General features: G+C 40.7%; 3 long non-coding RNA genes across 3 annotated transcripts in view; 1 reads left to right on the top strand and 2 right to left on the bottom strand.

The window, feature by feature from the left end:
• Positions 1–16,429, bottom strand: part of LOC121070894 — a 255,648-nt gene that overhangs the window by 60,651 nt on the left and 178,568 nt on the right. The window lies entirely within an intron of this gene.
• Positions 2,826–4,089, top strand: LOC121070897. Its single transcript, XR_005820285.1, has 2 exons — positions 2,826–2,998; positions 3,567–4,089. It is a non-coding gene; the product is annotated as an uncharacterized LOC121070897 (long non-coding RNA).
• On the bottom strand, positions 8,251–9,884 carry LOC121070896. Its single transcript, XR_005820284.1, has 3 exons — positions 9,814–9,884; positions 8,987–9,128; positions 8,251–8,866 (listed from the first exon to the last, which is right to left on the bottom strand). It is a non-coding gene; the product is annotated as an uncharacterized LOC121070896 (long non-coding RNA).

Here is a 16,429-nt window from a genome sequence, read left to right as displayed (position 1 = left end):
TCCAGTTACATTCCCTAATTCTCTCTCTTCCTCTTATATATTACTCTTCCCTGTCTCCCTCACTCCTTCCAAGTAAGAAAACATGCCTTTTAGGCCTTTCAAAACATTTTAAACTCTGAACTAAAGCTCCATTCCCATCTCAATCCCATGAACCAAGCTGCTTGCACTATTTCAGCAGTTAATTAACAATGAATGCCTTCCTTTGGAAACTGGGTGAAGCAGGGTGGGGATAAAAGATGAAGAAGGCTGAGGACAGACATAACAAGAATGGGGAGGGAGCAAAGTGGGTGGCTTATCAAATTCCACAAATACCAGACATGGAGAGGTGTTGATTTGTTGCTGGGAAAACCCTGTTTGTTTATGGAGTTTAATCACCTGTTGTGTTTGTTGTTCAAAACACATGGGAGACAATGGGATTGTTTGCCTGCGATGTACCGAAATACAGTACAGTAAGGGTTGTACATAGAGGAAGTTTAAATCGCTGGTACGTGTAAATTGGAACAGCTCAGATCAACAGCTAGCCTCCTGATCAGGCTGTGTGAAGGAGGAGCGAAGAATGTGCCCCAGGTTGACAGTCAAAAGAAATTCCTCGTTTGTGACCCATAAAATAAATATAATTCTCTGAGGTGGGGCAAAGGATTTTGGAAAACAATGCATCCCACATCACCCTAATATCTGTCAGCAAGGCACTGACTGTCACATAGTTTGGGCCTCTTTTTCTTCTATTGCTTCTCCTTTTTCTTTTATTTTTAAGGGGCAGCTGGACCGGGTGGCAAGGGCAGAGCTGTCTGCATCACTGTAAAGGAAACACCAGTTCAAATCCTGTTTCTGAGCAACTCCTCTGCCCAGACTGCTTGTAGCAGATGGCATTTTTGCATCCTTCACACCATCCTGGAGAGCACAATTCACACACCCCATTTAAGAGCTGTGCTGCTGGTCTGCAAAAGGACTCTCCTACCTCTCTTCTTTTATCACTCTGGTCCTGCCCTCCTGTTTGTCCTTTTGGTTCACCTCACTTCTATCTGATTTTTTAAACACGGTGACATTTTGTCTCCTAGAACTGGAATTCACACCTCTGTGTGCTGTCTGGTTTCTGTATCCTCTTTTCTCTTCTTAAAGTTCACTATCCTTTTTGGTATCCGTATCTTAAGGACACATATCAGAATATAGAGGTTCTGTGAAAATGCATCTCCCAGACAAAAAATGCAGTACATCTCTCTGGCTTACCTCATGAATAATCTAGCTACACGTGTAAACTCAACAGGCTTAAGCAGCATCGTGTGTTTTCTCTTGCAAGTCTGCTCCTCCTTCTTCTCATCCATCACACAGGTCTGCAAATTCAGCAGCATCTTCAGCCATCTCTGAAATCTTGTACTTTATCCCTCCACCCTCCATCCCTGAGCTTTGTCAAGATGTTACCCTCTACCACCCATTGTTCAGGGATGCCAGCATCCCTCAACCTGAAGTCAAGCTTGCAAACAAGCACTTTTGTACTTCATGTTTTCCCCATAAATGTCTGTGAAGCTATTCAGTTATCTTTTTTTCCAAACTTTCTCAGAAATAATGCTCACAAATAACCTCATAAAGAAGACACTGTAACTTTATCTCAGACTGATTCCTTGAAATGGCCTTTTTGTTTATATATAAACACTTTCTCAGCTTCAGCTCGTAGCCTCTTTGGGACAGGGACCTTCTATATGTACAGCTCTTAAAACAGATAATTTTTGTTCCATATGTACATGGAAATGTGTCAACATAAAAATAGCAAACAAAAATTTTCTTCTAAGAATCACAGCCCTTATTCACAGTTTAAGGGAAACTATTAACCTTCAGTGTTGCAGAAAAAAACAACACGCCAAGCTGGCCCATGTACCAGAAGTCTCTGAACGAGCGGAAATTCAACATGTGGCATAAAACCGAAGTGAGGGGTTTCTGACTTATACACACAGCAGAAATAGGGCTCTTCAACAGACAAAAAGTTCTACATGCAATGGAAATTGTGATCTTGCACAATCTCTGAACAAGGCAGCAGCACAAAGTTACCGCTCCTTGGAGATGGCTGTCTACCTTTATTGTGGTTGCATGTGGATGATAAAGTTGGTGTTTAGATTTCATTTAATATCTCCTCAGTTTAAAACCAGTGTGATGTTCAGTCATGGACTTCTCAACTCTGGTCTATAAACAAGCTCCCAGTAAATTTTCAAAGTCATATAATTGATGTAGGAACCAAAATTCTATTTTCCAAAGGGATTTATGCATGTATGAGGAATGTATGAACTTAGCACACCTAGGCAATAAATCCAGCTGATTTCAGGAAAGTTCCTATGTAGCTTTGATATTTTGAAAATGTAGCCCTTTGTGTTATGGGCTGAATTTTTTTTCTCATTTCCCTCACTATTACAATGAAATGAATCTTGACCATCTGCCATGATCTAAAACATGTGCTAGAATTCAATCAGCAGAAATAGAACAGTGACAGTCACAGCTGACATCTAACTTGCTTTCCCCTGACTGAAATGATATTTCTGTATTTATTTCAGTGAGTACAAACGACGCTGAGTTCACACACCTGAAGAATGAATTAACCTGCTAAAATTTCCCATGGGGCAGGTAGGGTGCAAGCTGAGCTGTGTCCATGTAAGTTTGCTTTTATGTGTTGCTCCTTCTCCGACACAGATACCTAAAGGGCTGCAAGACTAGGCCACGGTCTAGGCCCACCGTCTCTACGCTGTTTGCATTGAGCCCCTCCATGAAGCTCAGCTGATGTTGTAACAAAGACTTGGAATTGTTCATACCACTTGGCAATTCAGACCAACCCTTTTTTGCTGAAGCTGTAAAGACCAGCATCAGCTGGTTCTCATTGTGAAGTGGCTCCCCCAGTCAGTTTCACTTCATGGACACCAGCACAAAGTCATTAAAGGCAGTGGTAAGTGATAGAAGAGCGAGACCCTCCTCCACAGGACAATGTCCTCCTGAAGTCACTGACCTTCTGCCTCAGGTACTGTTCGCCATCAGACCGGGCTGGATTTGTCATAAATAGCCAGAGGCAAAATCCCATTGGGATTCCAAGGCCTGTGTTTCCAAACACTTGGAAAAGGTGGCCCCTTCTGGAAACATCTGTTTTTATGCAGCCCCCTGAGTCAGCAGCCCCGTAGGGCCAGAGGAGAGCGAGACTTAGCTGTAATTTTGGCTTTAGGGATAAACGCTCGCTCCCCTCCTCTGGAGGAACTGAGCTGCTGCCAGCAATTAAGGCACTGAAAAGCAACTCATCCTTCCCTAGAGAGCGTAACCTCTGGCCACCAGTAATTAGAGCCGCTCTTGTGGCTGCGGTTTCACCAGAGCGGCCTTCCCGCAGCAGTGCCAGAGCGGCGCGGTCCCACCCTGCATCGCTCGTGCTGGTGCTGCCACGCACCACTCCCTCTGCGGCACCGGTACTGCTGGTGGTGCATCTGTGCAGTGAACTGGGGCAGGGAATAAGTCCAGTTTAAAAATAGCCTGGCAGGGAAACACTTAGTTTTTTGTGTGTCTTCCTCCAAATTGGATCAAATTCCTGATCCGTTTCACAGCAGAGCCACAAACCAATCCGCCAGGAGAACCGAGGGGCCCGTGCACTGCAGGAGGGAAGATGAAACAAGCAGTGGGGAAAGGCTGGAAAGGGAATACCAGAAGCCAGAAGTGGTGCTGAAGACTTAATCTCGTGAAACCACAGCCTCACTCTTCCAGCCAGGAAAAAGTCAGCAGCTGCTGACCAGCACTGTTTTTTCTAACACTTCAGAGCCCCCTTTGAACTCTTTCACAGTCCTTGGGGGATTGCAGCCCACAGTTAGGGAAACTCTGCCCTGGGCTGGCCATTCAGTTGTAATACACTGGGACCAATTTTCCAAGGAACAGAAATTTCCCTGGCTGTTGGCACACGAAAGCTATCTGCTGGGGAACATGCCTTTTTCCACCCAGCGTGGTGAGAAATCCCGAGGATTCTGATGGGGAAAAATGCAACTGGTCAAATATAGCTCTGGTTAGAAAGTCGTCTTCACCCACAACGTGTGTTGACAATGACAAACAAAAAATATTTTCTTTAAAAGGTTTATGGCAAAAAAAGGGGGTTTCAAACACACTAATGGCAGAATATTGCACTGATAGCAACAACAAAATAATCAAGAGATCTTTCAGTTAGAAGCACTGGCCAGCCATATTTAAAACAGCACTGAAAATGAGAGGTCTTGTGTTGAATTGTTTGCCTGTAATGTACAACAACTTCATAAGCTTCATGGGGAAATTGAATGATTTGTGACTCATGAGGAAAACACGAGTTATTTCTTTTCATTTTAGAGTATAAATGCAAAGATCTGTGTATGAACAAGGAGCTAAACAAACGTTTGGGTTGTTAGTAGCAGATATTTCATCCGCTTTGAAACCTGAATACTGCTTTTCTGAAGCAAAACAGACTGTGGTGGGACACAGTCTTGAATTATCGATAGGAATATTCATACATATCTAGTTGCTGGGGCAAAGAGGCAGGCAAAAATGAATGCCAGATTCTTGGAAAGACTTGCATATTTTACAGAAGAAATTAAAGCCATGCTGTCTAAAGAACATTGTTTAATAATATTCTTTCTTTCTGCCACCCTATGTTCTTTTGGTTCCTTTGTTATTCAGTGTATTCAGGACAGATATTTAAGTGTGTGCATAATATTAAGCAAATGTTTCAGAGCCATGGGCTTTAAAGTTTTCAGTTAAAGTTCTGAAGTTAAGAGCATATTTTAGTGGTTTCCTGAACAGGATTTAGAGTTTTTTTTCCTTTTTAAATTATTGAGCCATGACCTTTAGCTAGAAGCTTTTGGGTCTTTGTTGTGATAGCACCAATCCTTGATTTAGACGTATAGTCTCTAACAAACAATATGTTCGTGTTATTTGAATATTGTCCCCTTCAATACATGTAACTACCCAGTGCAGGTCAATGACAAAATTAGTCAATTTTTCTAAATGAATTTCAGATACTTCCTAAAGTAATGCAATCAGCAATTTGTTGCCATAGGTCTTCTGTTTCTCTGATGATTCATTTTCTTAAAATGAGGGTTTATTTCATTCCATTGGTGTATAAAAATATAATTAAAGTCAATTTGGATGGCCTAACAATCCCATTTAAAGTGAGGAGATTTCATCCAGACTGTACTCAGTGTTCAAAATAACAAGGCTTCTACCCAAAAAGAGAAACTCAGATTTGGCTGATTCTACTAAGCATTATTTTAGGCAATGCCCAAACATAATAGTTAATGAAGAAGAAGGCCAGCATCTCTCCAAGGACTCCAGCAAACACAGTCTTCCAGCAGTCCTTAAACCACAGCATGGAAAACAGAGCCAAAAGCCAGTAGAGTGGTATGGTTTATCTGACCCAGTTGATCTACTCCAGTTGAGGGGGGAAATGTACCATTAGTTAGATTAGATTAATGCGGCTCTTATAGTTAATTTACTAAGCAAATTCCCCTTTATGTCTGCTTTCTTTTCTCTTTTGTTATTTCCTCTTTTTTTTTTTCTTTCCTTTTTCTTTCTGTGAGAAAAGATGTGAGATCTCTAGCAAGGAAAAGAGAGAACACGTTAAATACCTCATTATCTCCGAGGTCTCTGTTGATTTAGACTTCTAGCAAGAGAAATGGAGTTCAGTTCATCTCTGACTGAACTGACACTGCAGATAACCCCAGCACATCCATCTCAAATTGTCAGCTCAAGACAAATTACCTTCTCTCCAGGATACTCTCTTTCACTGATTACCTACTACTCAAATTAAATGCCATCTGACTTCTGAGAGTCTTTTGTTTGTCAGATTCCACTGGATTATGCAAAAATGATGGGGGGAGAATCTCGTGTGTTTGAAGTCTTGAGAACAGAGTGCACAGGCCTTGCTTCCTCATCCAGCTTTGGTGGAAGAGCTAGGGCTTTTCCTAATCTGTTTGCTGCCCCACAGTATAGTAAACTTTACTGTCAATAAGAAGGATAAAACCTAAAAGCCTCCTGAATAATGCCCTAAAGCAAGAAGATACTGTGAAATCCTAATGTTTGGTGACAAATATTTCACAGAACTAAATCTGAGACTGAGTTTAGAATAAAAACCCTGATTTTAGTTCATTTGAATCTTTCACTTCATTCCTTTATTTTAATGTGTGAGAGAAAAAATCTGTTAGGAAATACTTCAAAGGTGGAACTAATAATTGCAATCATGTTTACCTAAGGTTTTGTCTCCAAGACTTTTGGACTTTTTATTTCATTAAACCATAAGTGTTTGGCCCAATATTTTCCATGCAGTCACCTCAGGCTGTTTTATGTGTTTTTTGTTGTTGAAATTTTCCCATTTTCCAAAACAAGATAAGAGGAAGAAAAAGAAACTATTTAGGTGTTTTGCAGAGAAGCACTTCCAAGAAACCCATACTTGAGAGAACGGATTTAAATTATAACAGATCAAGGGCTGCCTTTTGCCTTACTGCTGAGAGTTTGCCCAGATTTGGTTAACTTAAAAAGAGTTGAGAAGTTAAAATCTGCCCAATGCTTTGACAACACAAGAAATTTATGGGCAAAGGCTTCCATTGTCAGCAGATACTGAGCATGCCTGGCCTCTTCTGTGCGTGGTCCTGACATGCACGCCGCAGGGGTGGAGGGGCTCAAGGGCCTCCAACCTGACCCAGCCATAGGGTCTAAAAAGCCTTTGGACAGATCCAGGGACTGCCCAGGAGCTTCTGTGCAGTTGTTGCTGATGGCAGCTGGGGGCTGCTGTGGTGTTGGGCATTGGGAATCAGAGCAGAGAACTGACAAGGTCTGCATTTGCTCGAGCAGCATCCTGGCCAAAGGCTTGTCGGGCAGGCAGGTGAGCTCTCCTCGGCAGAGCCACCTGGAGCTTGGTCCTGAATGTGCAGAGTGATACTAGGTGATTTTAAACATAAAGCTGTCTTATAAATCTGAGGGGTTTGGAAGAGTGGAACCTCCCAAGTGGGGCACGTGCCATTAGTAGGCAATTTTGAAAGCAATTAAGTCTCATGGTGAGGCAGCACCCCAACTAGAAGTGCTATCCTAAGGTAAGTGTACTTAATGTACATCTGTGGGAAGACAAGACCACTATCTGAAATGATTATTGCGAAGTATGATGGTTCACACTATAAAGGCTGGGAGACACATAGACAAATGAAGAAATACTATGGTTAAGTGATACAATAGCTGTAACGGGCTGAAGTGAGGCTACCATGTTTCCTTGATTCTGAGATTTCACATTTGTGCATTAGCCTGCAACAGGCAAGTTTCTCTCTCATAGTTGTGTGTTCACTGTACATTCATAGGCATTTATGTTACGGCCTGCATCGTTTAGCTAAAATGACAGTGCAGGCCTGCACTCACTTTGCTACACTCATATAAATGTATACATATGCACATACATTCACGTAAAGATGAGGTTTGTATTTATGTTTGAAAATACATTAGAGCTGGGGATCATTCCCTGCATGTTTCAGGATGAACTTCAATGCAAATGCAATATCTCCTGCAATTTTCTAAACACAATAAGGGCTTGCCTACATTGCTCTCAGCGTGAATTTGGGCTCTTACAGATATATCAAATTAAGTGTTACATAGCTAAGGAAGTGTATAGATTGCAAAGGTACATGTGGACGAAGTTGCATCCCAACTAAATATTCACTCAGTCAACTGCAGCTGAAATGCAGCAACTACATTAAAGCTACAGAAGTGTCTTAGGCTACTTTGCCAACATTTAGATTCCATAAAATAGTATTTGCTAGAACTATATTATGGGTGGCCCGCTGATATCAATAGCCAACCAGGCAATCCCAGTGAAGTCAGTGAGAGCTTTGCCAGACTAAGGAGTGACATTTAAATCTGGAGATATAAATTCTTTCTTTTGGGGAAAGAACCGTTCTGAAGTTACATTAAACCACATTTGGCATTTCTATCTGAAATGTTCAACATAAAACAATCCCCGGTTTAGTGGATATTATTGACTTGCAAAAACAAACAAACAAACAAACCCACTAGATTTCTTATCATTGATCAATTTAAGGCAGAAATTAACCTTTTTCATTCTGAAATTATTACAAAAAAGTAGAGATAAAATAATAATAATACCAATTGCTAATAAATTGCACGTAGAAACACCACATTTGTGCACTTAACTCACTCCTTTTTTTGGTATGCTTAAATGTTTTCCTCAAATGAATCTTTGAAGATTTCCACTTTGTTAGAGAATGAAAGCTCTTGGTGGTAACATCTCTGGAGATGGGGCAGTGATTAATCATCACACCTTGTCCTTACCAAACTGAGAGAACTGCAGACAACTGCGGGGAGAAGAAGAACGGCTCCACAGAGGACATGAAGGATTTTATTTCACATAAAACAGAGCAGCAACAGTGACAGGCACTCTCATTACCCTACCCTAACTTATGTGTGTTTCTCCACACATACTCCAGCAGCATACCCCAACACACTTGTATTCTTCCTCTGGTTTCATGAATTCCTTTCTGCTTAGTGGCACAGCTTGGACAGGATGGACAGAGAGCATCCTCACCCAAAACAGCATTTTGCTCATTGGCCAGAGCACTCTCTGGGGAAGTGGGACATGAGACCCAAGTCCCTCGAGGCAGAGGAAGAAACTGAACCCTGACCTCCTCAATACAGAGATCAATGGTCATGCGCCCCTTGTGTGTCCTAAGTCATGGATTTCCCAGGGCTGCTGAGGCTTTGGTTGTCCAGCCTCCTGCTAACCCAGTCCTCCCAAGCAGTCCCTTTGCCTTTGTATTCAGTCTCACACTTCTGGCTCCCATCCGGTCACTGAGGGCTGACATTCCTGGTGACCCTACTGTGTTTCTGCGTGCTACAAAATAAAATTCAGTAACTAGCCTCCTTGGCATCCTGCTTGTGTACTTCTACTAGCAGGAAAGAGAGGAAGAGAAATAGTCATTCCCCATAAAATTGCCTTGTTTTAAGTGCATACCTCTTTGTCCTGCCACAGACCCAAGCACCTCCTTTCTATCTAAGTAGTCCTTGCTACTGGAAATGGCATTTTCATTTCAGAGACAGAAGTCCCTCAGGAAAGATTACCTTCATTGCATGTTTCTTATCTGAGCATTGGTACACTGAAATGGAAAACCACCAGAAGCTGACATCCTTCCCTGGTAAAATGTTAATACTGTTCATTGTTTAATTTAATTAGTGCTTTAGTAATGGACCATCATTAACCTAAAATGGCTTTCTAGGATGCAGCCCATAGTGCAGTCTCTCTGTTGCTTACAAGTGGAGTTTGGGGCTCCCATTACAACACCCTCCTGAAATCCTCTTAATTACTGAGAAAGATTTAGCACAATCTCTATCTCCCAAGACAGAAAATAATGCCTCCTTTCCTTCATTTCTTGCCTGCCTGCCTGATCTATTTAGATTGCAGGATCTTTGGGGCAGAGATTAAATCAGTATAGTATTCGTGGATACAGTGTATAGGTCTGAGAAAGTGGTTTCTTTGACATTTTATTTATTGGTAGAGCCATTTTGCGCCTTGCTCGGATCTATCATTACAGAAACCTAAGGACAGTGAGCATCCTGCAGAATTAAAAGTTTAGCTGTTCATAGCACCACTACCTCCTTTCAGCTTTACACCCTTTAGGACATGTTGCCAAGAAGTATACAATGCTAAACAACCATGCTAGAAACAACTGGAACTGTGGATGCTGTTCACATCTCAGGATCAGATCTGCTTTTGTTCACACCACTGCCCTTTCTATTAAGCTTAAAAAGAATCTCAGTTGTACAGATGGTACCCAGACTGACCTGGAAGTGCCCTGAAGAAGTCTGTATGGCCAGGAGCAGGTTCACCTGAATGGCCACAACAGGATGTGACTCCCCTTCTGAGTCAGGCTCCTACAACCCCGGCTAAGAGATTTCAGCAGACTCTTGTGGGCCCAGGTGAGTTTGGTCATGAGGCACAGCTGTAGGTGCTACAAAGAAGGTATGGCCATTACAAAGGAAGTGATAAGAGGAAAGAAAAAACAGAAAGGGCTTTTTAAAGCAGAAACACTTGGAAAGAATTTGCTAAGAATCTAATAAATAATTTGGGAAGAATAAGCACCCAAAGATACTCCATTACATGGACTGCTTGCAACTAGATAGTGATCAAGCTTACTGCAGAGAACAATCCTGCACTGGCATGAATATGCCTAGATGACCTCAGAAGCATTTTGCTTCTTTAATTGCAATGACTCTGTAACAATAAAAAAGACAACAATGTTGTACATGATAAAAGGAGTATTTGCAACTAAAAAGAATATTTCCACATTAAGAAACTGGTTGGCTATCCAACCACAGTAAATATTTAAAACTGCACCACAGTGAGAAAGAGCAAAGAAGATAGTAAAAAAAAAAAAAAAAAAAAAGAGGGAGGGAAGAGTAAGTAAAGTTTCAAAGGCAAAACCTTCCACTGTGTGTGAGCTTGCTAGTAAGAAAAGACAGGGATAGAAACGCCATGTCTATTAACATCACCAGGTGCTAATGAACGATTTTGGAAACTTGTATTGAAATTCATGCCTAGTGATCTGAATGTGAGAAAATGGTTGATTTTTATTTTTTAATTTTAATAATTGCCTTTTAAATCAGGTGGCTTTTAGTTTAGTGAATCTCTGATGGCTCTATTTGCTAGAATTGCTTATAACCCTGGGCCCAAGTTCTAGTTTTAAAGAGCCAAGACCAACCAAGTATTTCCATTTCTAGCAGACAAAAATATGTTAATAGTAACAAACAGCTCTAAACTGTACAGTAAAGGTACTTTTTTTTTTTTTCCCAGAAAAAAACAAAAAACACAAACCACCTTATACTGTATTGAGGTAAAGTAAAACATTATGAATCCAAGTGTCAGCCAAATATATGGTAACCAGCTCAGACAAGAGTCCTAAACACTGCAGGAAATGCAGATTAATATCATAGTTTTCTGTATGTAGCCCATTGATCTGCATTTCCACATCCAGCAAATGTTACAGGGTAAGTTCCTATGCAGAGCTCTTCATTTCATTACTATTTCCCTTGCAATTGTAACTGCAAAATCAAATGCAGTTCAAGAGACAGTAATGTGTAAACCAAAAGGGACCCTTCTATTTCCTCTGGCTGTTGCATTTAGATCTAATTTCAAAAGCTGGAGATACACTTCAGACTTTTTTAAAATGCCCCAGAAAGGTGTTTTTTTATCTTCTGGATATTCTCTGTGCAGCTCTGCTTCTGCTTTGTGAGTATGTCTGGTCATTTCTTTGACATGTGAAGACCAGGTCTATGAACTCAATCAGCATATACATAAGCAGCTGCTTAAAGTTAAGCCTAAGACTATGAGTAGTTATGTCAAAGTACTATTTCACAGCATAATGTAGTCAAAGTCTCCCAAACTCAGGAGGGGACAACTGTTGGTATTCAAATTCTGCTGAAAATAGTAGCATTTTGTGATTCGGGAGAAAACAACATTTTGAAAAAACACATTTTATTTTGTCCTACTTCATTAGATAAAATGCCAGTTTTCCAGCCATATCCTAAGACAGAAAAATTCCTAAACTCAGGGTTTCAATTTTGTTTAGCTCCAAACATGTAATTGCAGCATATGGAGGGAAAACCTCAACAGTGCCTATGTCAAAATTTGCATGGAGCAACTTTCTTACTACCATGACTGAAGACACAGTAAGTATGAACACCGCACAGTCATACACTTCCACAATATTTCTTGTTTCTTTTCAGTTTGGTAACCACCTATAGAAAAATAATCACTCGGATCCCAATCTTTCCTTACTCTGCACGGCTGGCTTTCCAGTTCTCCAAGCTTCCCTTAGCTTTCTTTTTTACTATTGCTCTCTTCATACTTTTGTAGTTGTGCATATGATTCAGCAGTGCTTTTAGGTCTACCTGGAGACTGCTCAGCTGCTGCCAAGTGGAAGGGGTTGTTTTGCAAGTTTGTGTAATATCTCACTTTCCCCTGATATGAGTTTTCTACAAAGGGCCAACAAGAGGAATCCAGAAAACATACCTTACATAGAAATTGTTCAACCAGCTGTCAAACAGTTCAACTGTCAGTGTTTGACAGCTTAATGTTTATCTTGTGGTACCAAAGTAGCACAATAAGATACCACATCTACATAACACACCAGCTAGAAAATTATTAAGTAATGCATCATATTAACAACAAACAGGACAGATCTTTGTCTTCTGTATGTAACCAGTGCATGCAAAAAAATAAATAATAAACATACATGATTTTGATTTGGTCATGGACATCACACAAACAAAGAATAGGCTTACCCCTAGCTATTTCACTGAAAGTGGTTTTTCAAAGGTATCTTGCCTAAGGTCATGAGATAGATATTAAAAAAAAAAAAAAAGAGAGAAGCAGTCTCTGATCCTTTGCTCCTCGTCTTTCTGTTATTCTCACTGAAATCCATTGGAAAGACATGGCAATCTGGCAAAGGTCAGAAAGGTGATCATTTGTCTGGCATTTGGGGGAGTGTTTGTTTGTTTGTTTTTGTAACCATAAGCAGCCGCAGGAATGTCCTCTCTTGCCAATATTCTGGTTTCTGGTTTGTTTATTTCCTTGCAAATTTGGCCCAAACTGTTGGGCCAAATGAAAGATACAGTTTTTACAATGAAATATATCACTTTTGCAGGCTTTTTTAAGATATAGAAAAAATGAATCACAGTATGCCAGGCATGGAGGCAGTAATGACAAAGGTATGGCAGATGTGGATTAGTCACCTTATTCAAAAATCTGTGATATCAAAGTACTCCAGGAAACAATCTATGCTACAAATAAGCTCAAGCTTTCCTAGTGGTCAGTACAGGAGGTAAAGGGACTGTGTGAACCTGAACTGAATCCAAACCAGAATGTCTGCTGACAAAACGATGTGGTAGCTGTCACTTCACAGTGACAAGAGATCATCTCTGATGGCCTCACTTCATTTGCAACACGTCACATTCAAGGGAGAAGAACTCAAAGGAAATGTAAGAGAACAACCTCCTTTAGGTCAGTCTGACATTGTTGTCCTACTTGTGAGAAAACATTCCCAGAGGGGAATGGCCTTTCTCATCATATGAGGGTTCATAGTCAAAATAAACAGAGAGAAGAAACTGTGGATAATGGACAATCGTGAGTACTCTTGTCTGTTCTACAGAAAGTTTTTCATTTTTATCCAATCATTTAGTACACAAAAGGATGTATAAAAAGACTTTTGGCATTACCTTTGCTAATGCATCCAGGATCTTTCACAGAACACAAACAAAAATTTAGAAAGCTGTTTTATTAGCTGTCTTCAAAGGGTTGCATTATTCTTAGACTGATGTGAAAGGTTTGAGGAGATTGTTCTCAAGGCCACGGAATGATTTCTCACAGTAAGAAGGAAAAGATTTTACTTAACATCATATTTGGAAACAGTACTTTGCTTTTATCAGGACTCACGTACTGTAAAATGTAAGAGGAGCCCTGCATCACAGGGGCTAGAATGACTTAAAAGCAGGTGCTGGTCTCTGCTAACAATGTAAGTGGAAATTAGATTGGGGGAGTACATGTGAAACGGACAAACACTTCATCCCTTAATACTGTAGCATGGAAGAAAAGAAGTCGTTGACATTCCAGAGGAGGCCGAGTTAATCAGTAACACACCTGATTAACGTCTCACAACTTCACTCCACAACAAAGTCCCTTTTTCCCATTGTTTACATCCCCAGACTATATGGTGAGATGGAGAGGTGCTGCTTTTTAGCCCTAAGCATTCCTCTGCAGCATAAGACAAAATCAGAGGAACTATGTGGAAGGCAAAAAAATGAAGTACTGTAACTGAGATTTAATGTGGAAATCACTGACCATGGTGCAGCAGTTTGTTGTGTCCAAATGGGTACATCTCATTATCGGAGATTAAGGGTCATTGAAATCACCTTCTTTTTATGCAGATTAAATGTCACCGCAGGCTCCTTTGCAAATTGGGAGTATATTCCCCTGTTTAGCAAAGTTTAAATAGTTCCTCATGCATGCGACCCGAGTCTAGGGCATTTTCAAGCACCTCAGCAAGTCATTCAAGTCAGAAGACTTGCTTGCGAATGGAGAGAATAGCAATTTACACTTCTCCCTGGAAAAGGTTCTAATTGTTATTTCCTCCCCCACCCCCAGCTTCTTCTGTACCACCCCCTACCTCACAAGCTCTCACCGAAATCTCCATGAAAGTGTTAACAAAACTATTGAAATACATGGTGACTTAAGATTGCTCAGCAGGAACAACCCATAGATCTGAAAGGAATTTCCTCTTTCCTGAGGGCTCCTGGAGCTTATATACGCCTGTGAGAAGGGGAATGAAAACTTCTCTCTCCCACATCCCAAAGGATGATGAATGTTTTACTTGTGCACAAAAAGGGTTGATTCTAAGTTACAAGGACATGAAGCAATTCTGCAATTCCCTCCTAGGTTGAACTTTCGCAGAGAAGAGGTTAAAGCCGAACTGTGATTTCAGTGCTTGCTCTTATTTTGCGGGAGAGAGGAGCAGGCCAGATATTTGCAATTCCTGCAATGTGCTCGCAGATCCAGAGATGACAGACTTTCAGTTTTAGCTATTTTGGCCAGCTCCGTAACCTTTTGCCTCTCCCAGGTACTCCCCAGCACCTTGTAGCTATTAGGCAAGCAAAGCAAAAAAGTTTAAAGGACAACAATTTAATCCTTTCCAGCACATGTATCTGTCTCATTAAAGCATTCTCCTGGAGCGGGGTAATGATACATCAAATGGAATCCATTTCAAGGTAAAATGAGTGCTGCTGATGTCTAACACACTGCTCCCAAGGCCTGGCTTAGGCCCCAGCCCTAGTGCAGCCTAGCACTGCAGTAGATTAAATATCAACCCGGGTCACGTTCTCATGGCCCAGGCACAAGTGCCAACATTCTTCCAATTATTCAAGGCCAAAGAAAGAGCAACCTGCCTGACAGAGCTGTGACACAGCTTGATTAGATTTAGCTTAGAAGCCTGCCGAAAAGGATACTGTGGTATTTAACTCAGATGGAGAAAGGAATGGCATCTCTGTTTAAAACGAGCTGGGGGGAGGAAGGAACCAGGCAGAATATGTTTCTGTAATGAGGGAGAGCATGTTTTAAATTTAAAATGATCATTTTGCCATAATGCAGCCCGCGTGTTCCACATGTGTAAACCAGTTTAATTACAAAAGGCGGCTTTGTATGCCCATTATTTAAATAATAGCATTTTTCAATATGCATGGAACATTTCAGGCCAAATGCTGTTATCTCCCAGTTGGAGTAAATCACCTTGGGTAGAAAGGGCAGAAGCTGGTAAACAGGACAGAAAAACATGGACGGAAGCTGGGGCTGAGTAAACAGCGACACTTCAAACAGACACCATGAGAGGAATTTGGGTAGAAGAACACACAACTCAAGGACCAAATTATCGGCATGATTTGGCTGTGACTTTAAAGCCTAGAAAAAAAAAAAAAAAAAAAAAAAAAAAAGCAACGTGTGTTCTGTGATTCAGCCCTGAATTGTGCATCTAATCTGAGTGAGAGCACTTCCAGGAGCGTAGTAAGTCAACTGTCCTAGTGCGTTGCAGATTTAACACTGACCCAGGGCCAGCAGAATGCTGCTGCTCCATCTCCTGACATTCCTCAGAGGCCTACTCCCCAAGCATTAGCCAAAGCTCAAATGATCCTTTATTAGGGCAAATTGACACATTCTTCCATTAAAAATTAATCTTTGCATTTTAAAAAACAGATGGAGGGAAAATGAACATAGAAGTCAAACAAGCCAATTTTATTTTTCAATGAAAAAATATCTTTTGTTTCCACCAAAAATATTACATTTTCCCACCGTGCTCCCCTATACCTGTCAGGGAGATTTTGGGAAGCATTTTTCACCCTGATTATTTTGCAATGTATTACTGGATTCCAGTATTTGTGCGGAGTATGTTGATGCTGGGGAAGAAGGAGAGTGTGGACAACTCAACAAAAATATCAGGGGACTGCTCCTAATCACTAGCACGTATTCTCTGCAAGGGTAGTGGCTGAGAAAGCAGTAACTCATACACACAGTGGACTACACCAAGTTTTACGTGACTGCAGTATTTAGGACTGTCTATCCACCTACAGTGCACCATTAGCCATACTAGCAATTGGCTTATCCCATACAGAAGTTGAATAAATAAAATGTATTTCTGTAAGATTGTAATTTAATAGTAATTACCAGAATGTCAATATAATTACTCTGGTTAAAGAAAAAAAAAAAAAAAAAAAAGGAAAAAATAGATCCTTCTGGGATCCAGGATGATTATATCAAAGTATAAACTACATGAAGTCCAGACTGAAGAGAAAATATAGTAAATGTATGTATATTGACCTAAATCCCAGCCTCTAAATTGACACCTACATTTCAAAATGC

This window comes from Cygnus olor, chromosome 5 (genome assembly GCF_009769625.2).
Source record: "Cygnus olor isolate bCygOlo1 chromosome 5, bCygOlo1.pri.v2, whole genome shotgun sequence".
Taxonomy (NCBI): domain Eukaryota; kingdom Metazoa; phylum Chordata; class Aves; order Anseriformes; family Anatidae; genus Cygnus; species Cygnus olor.
Note: the sequence above shows the minus strand (reverse complement) of the source record. Positions and strands in the feature narration are given on the sequence as shown.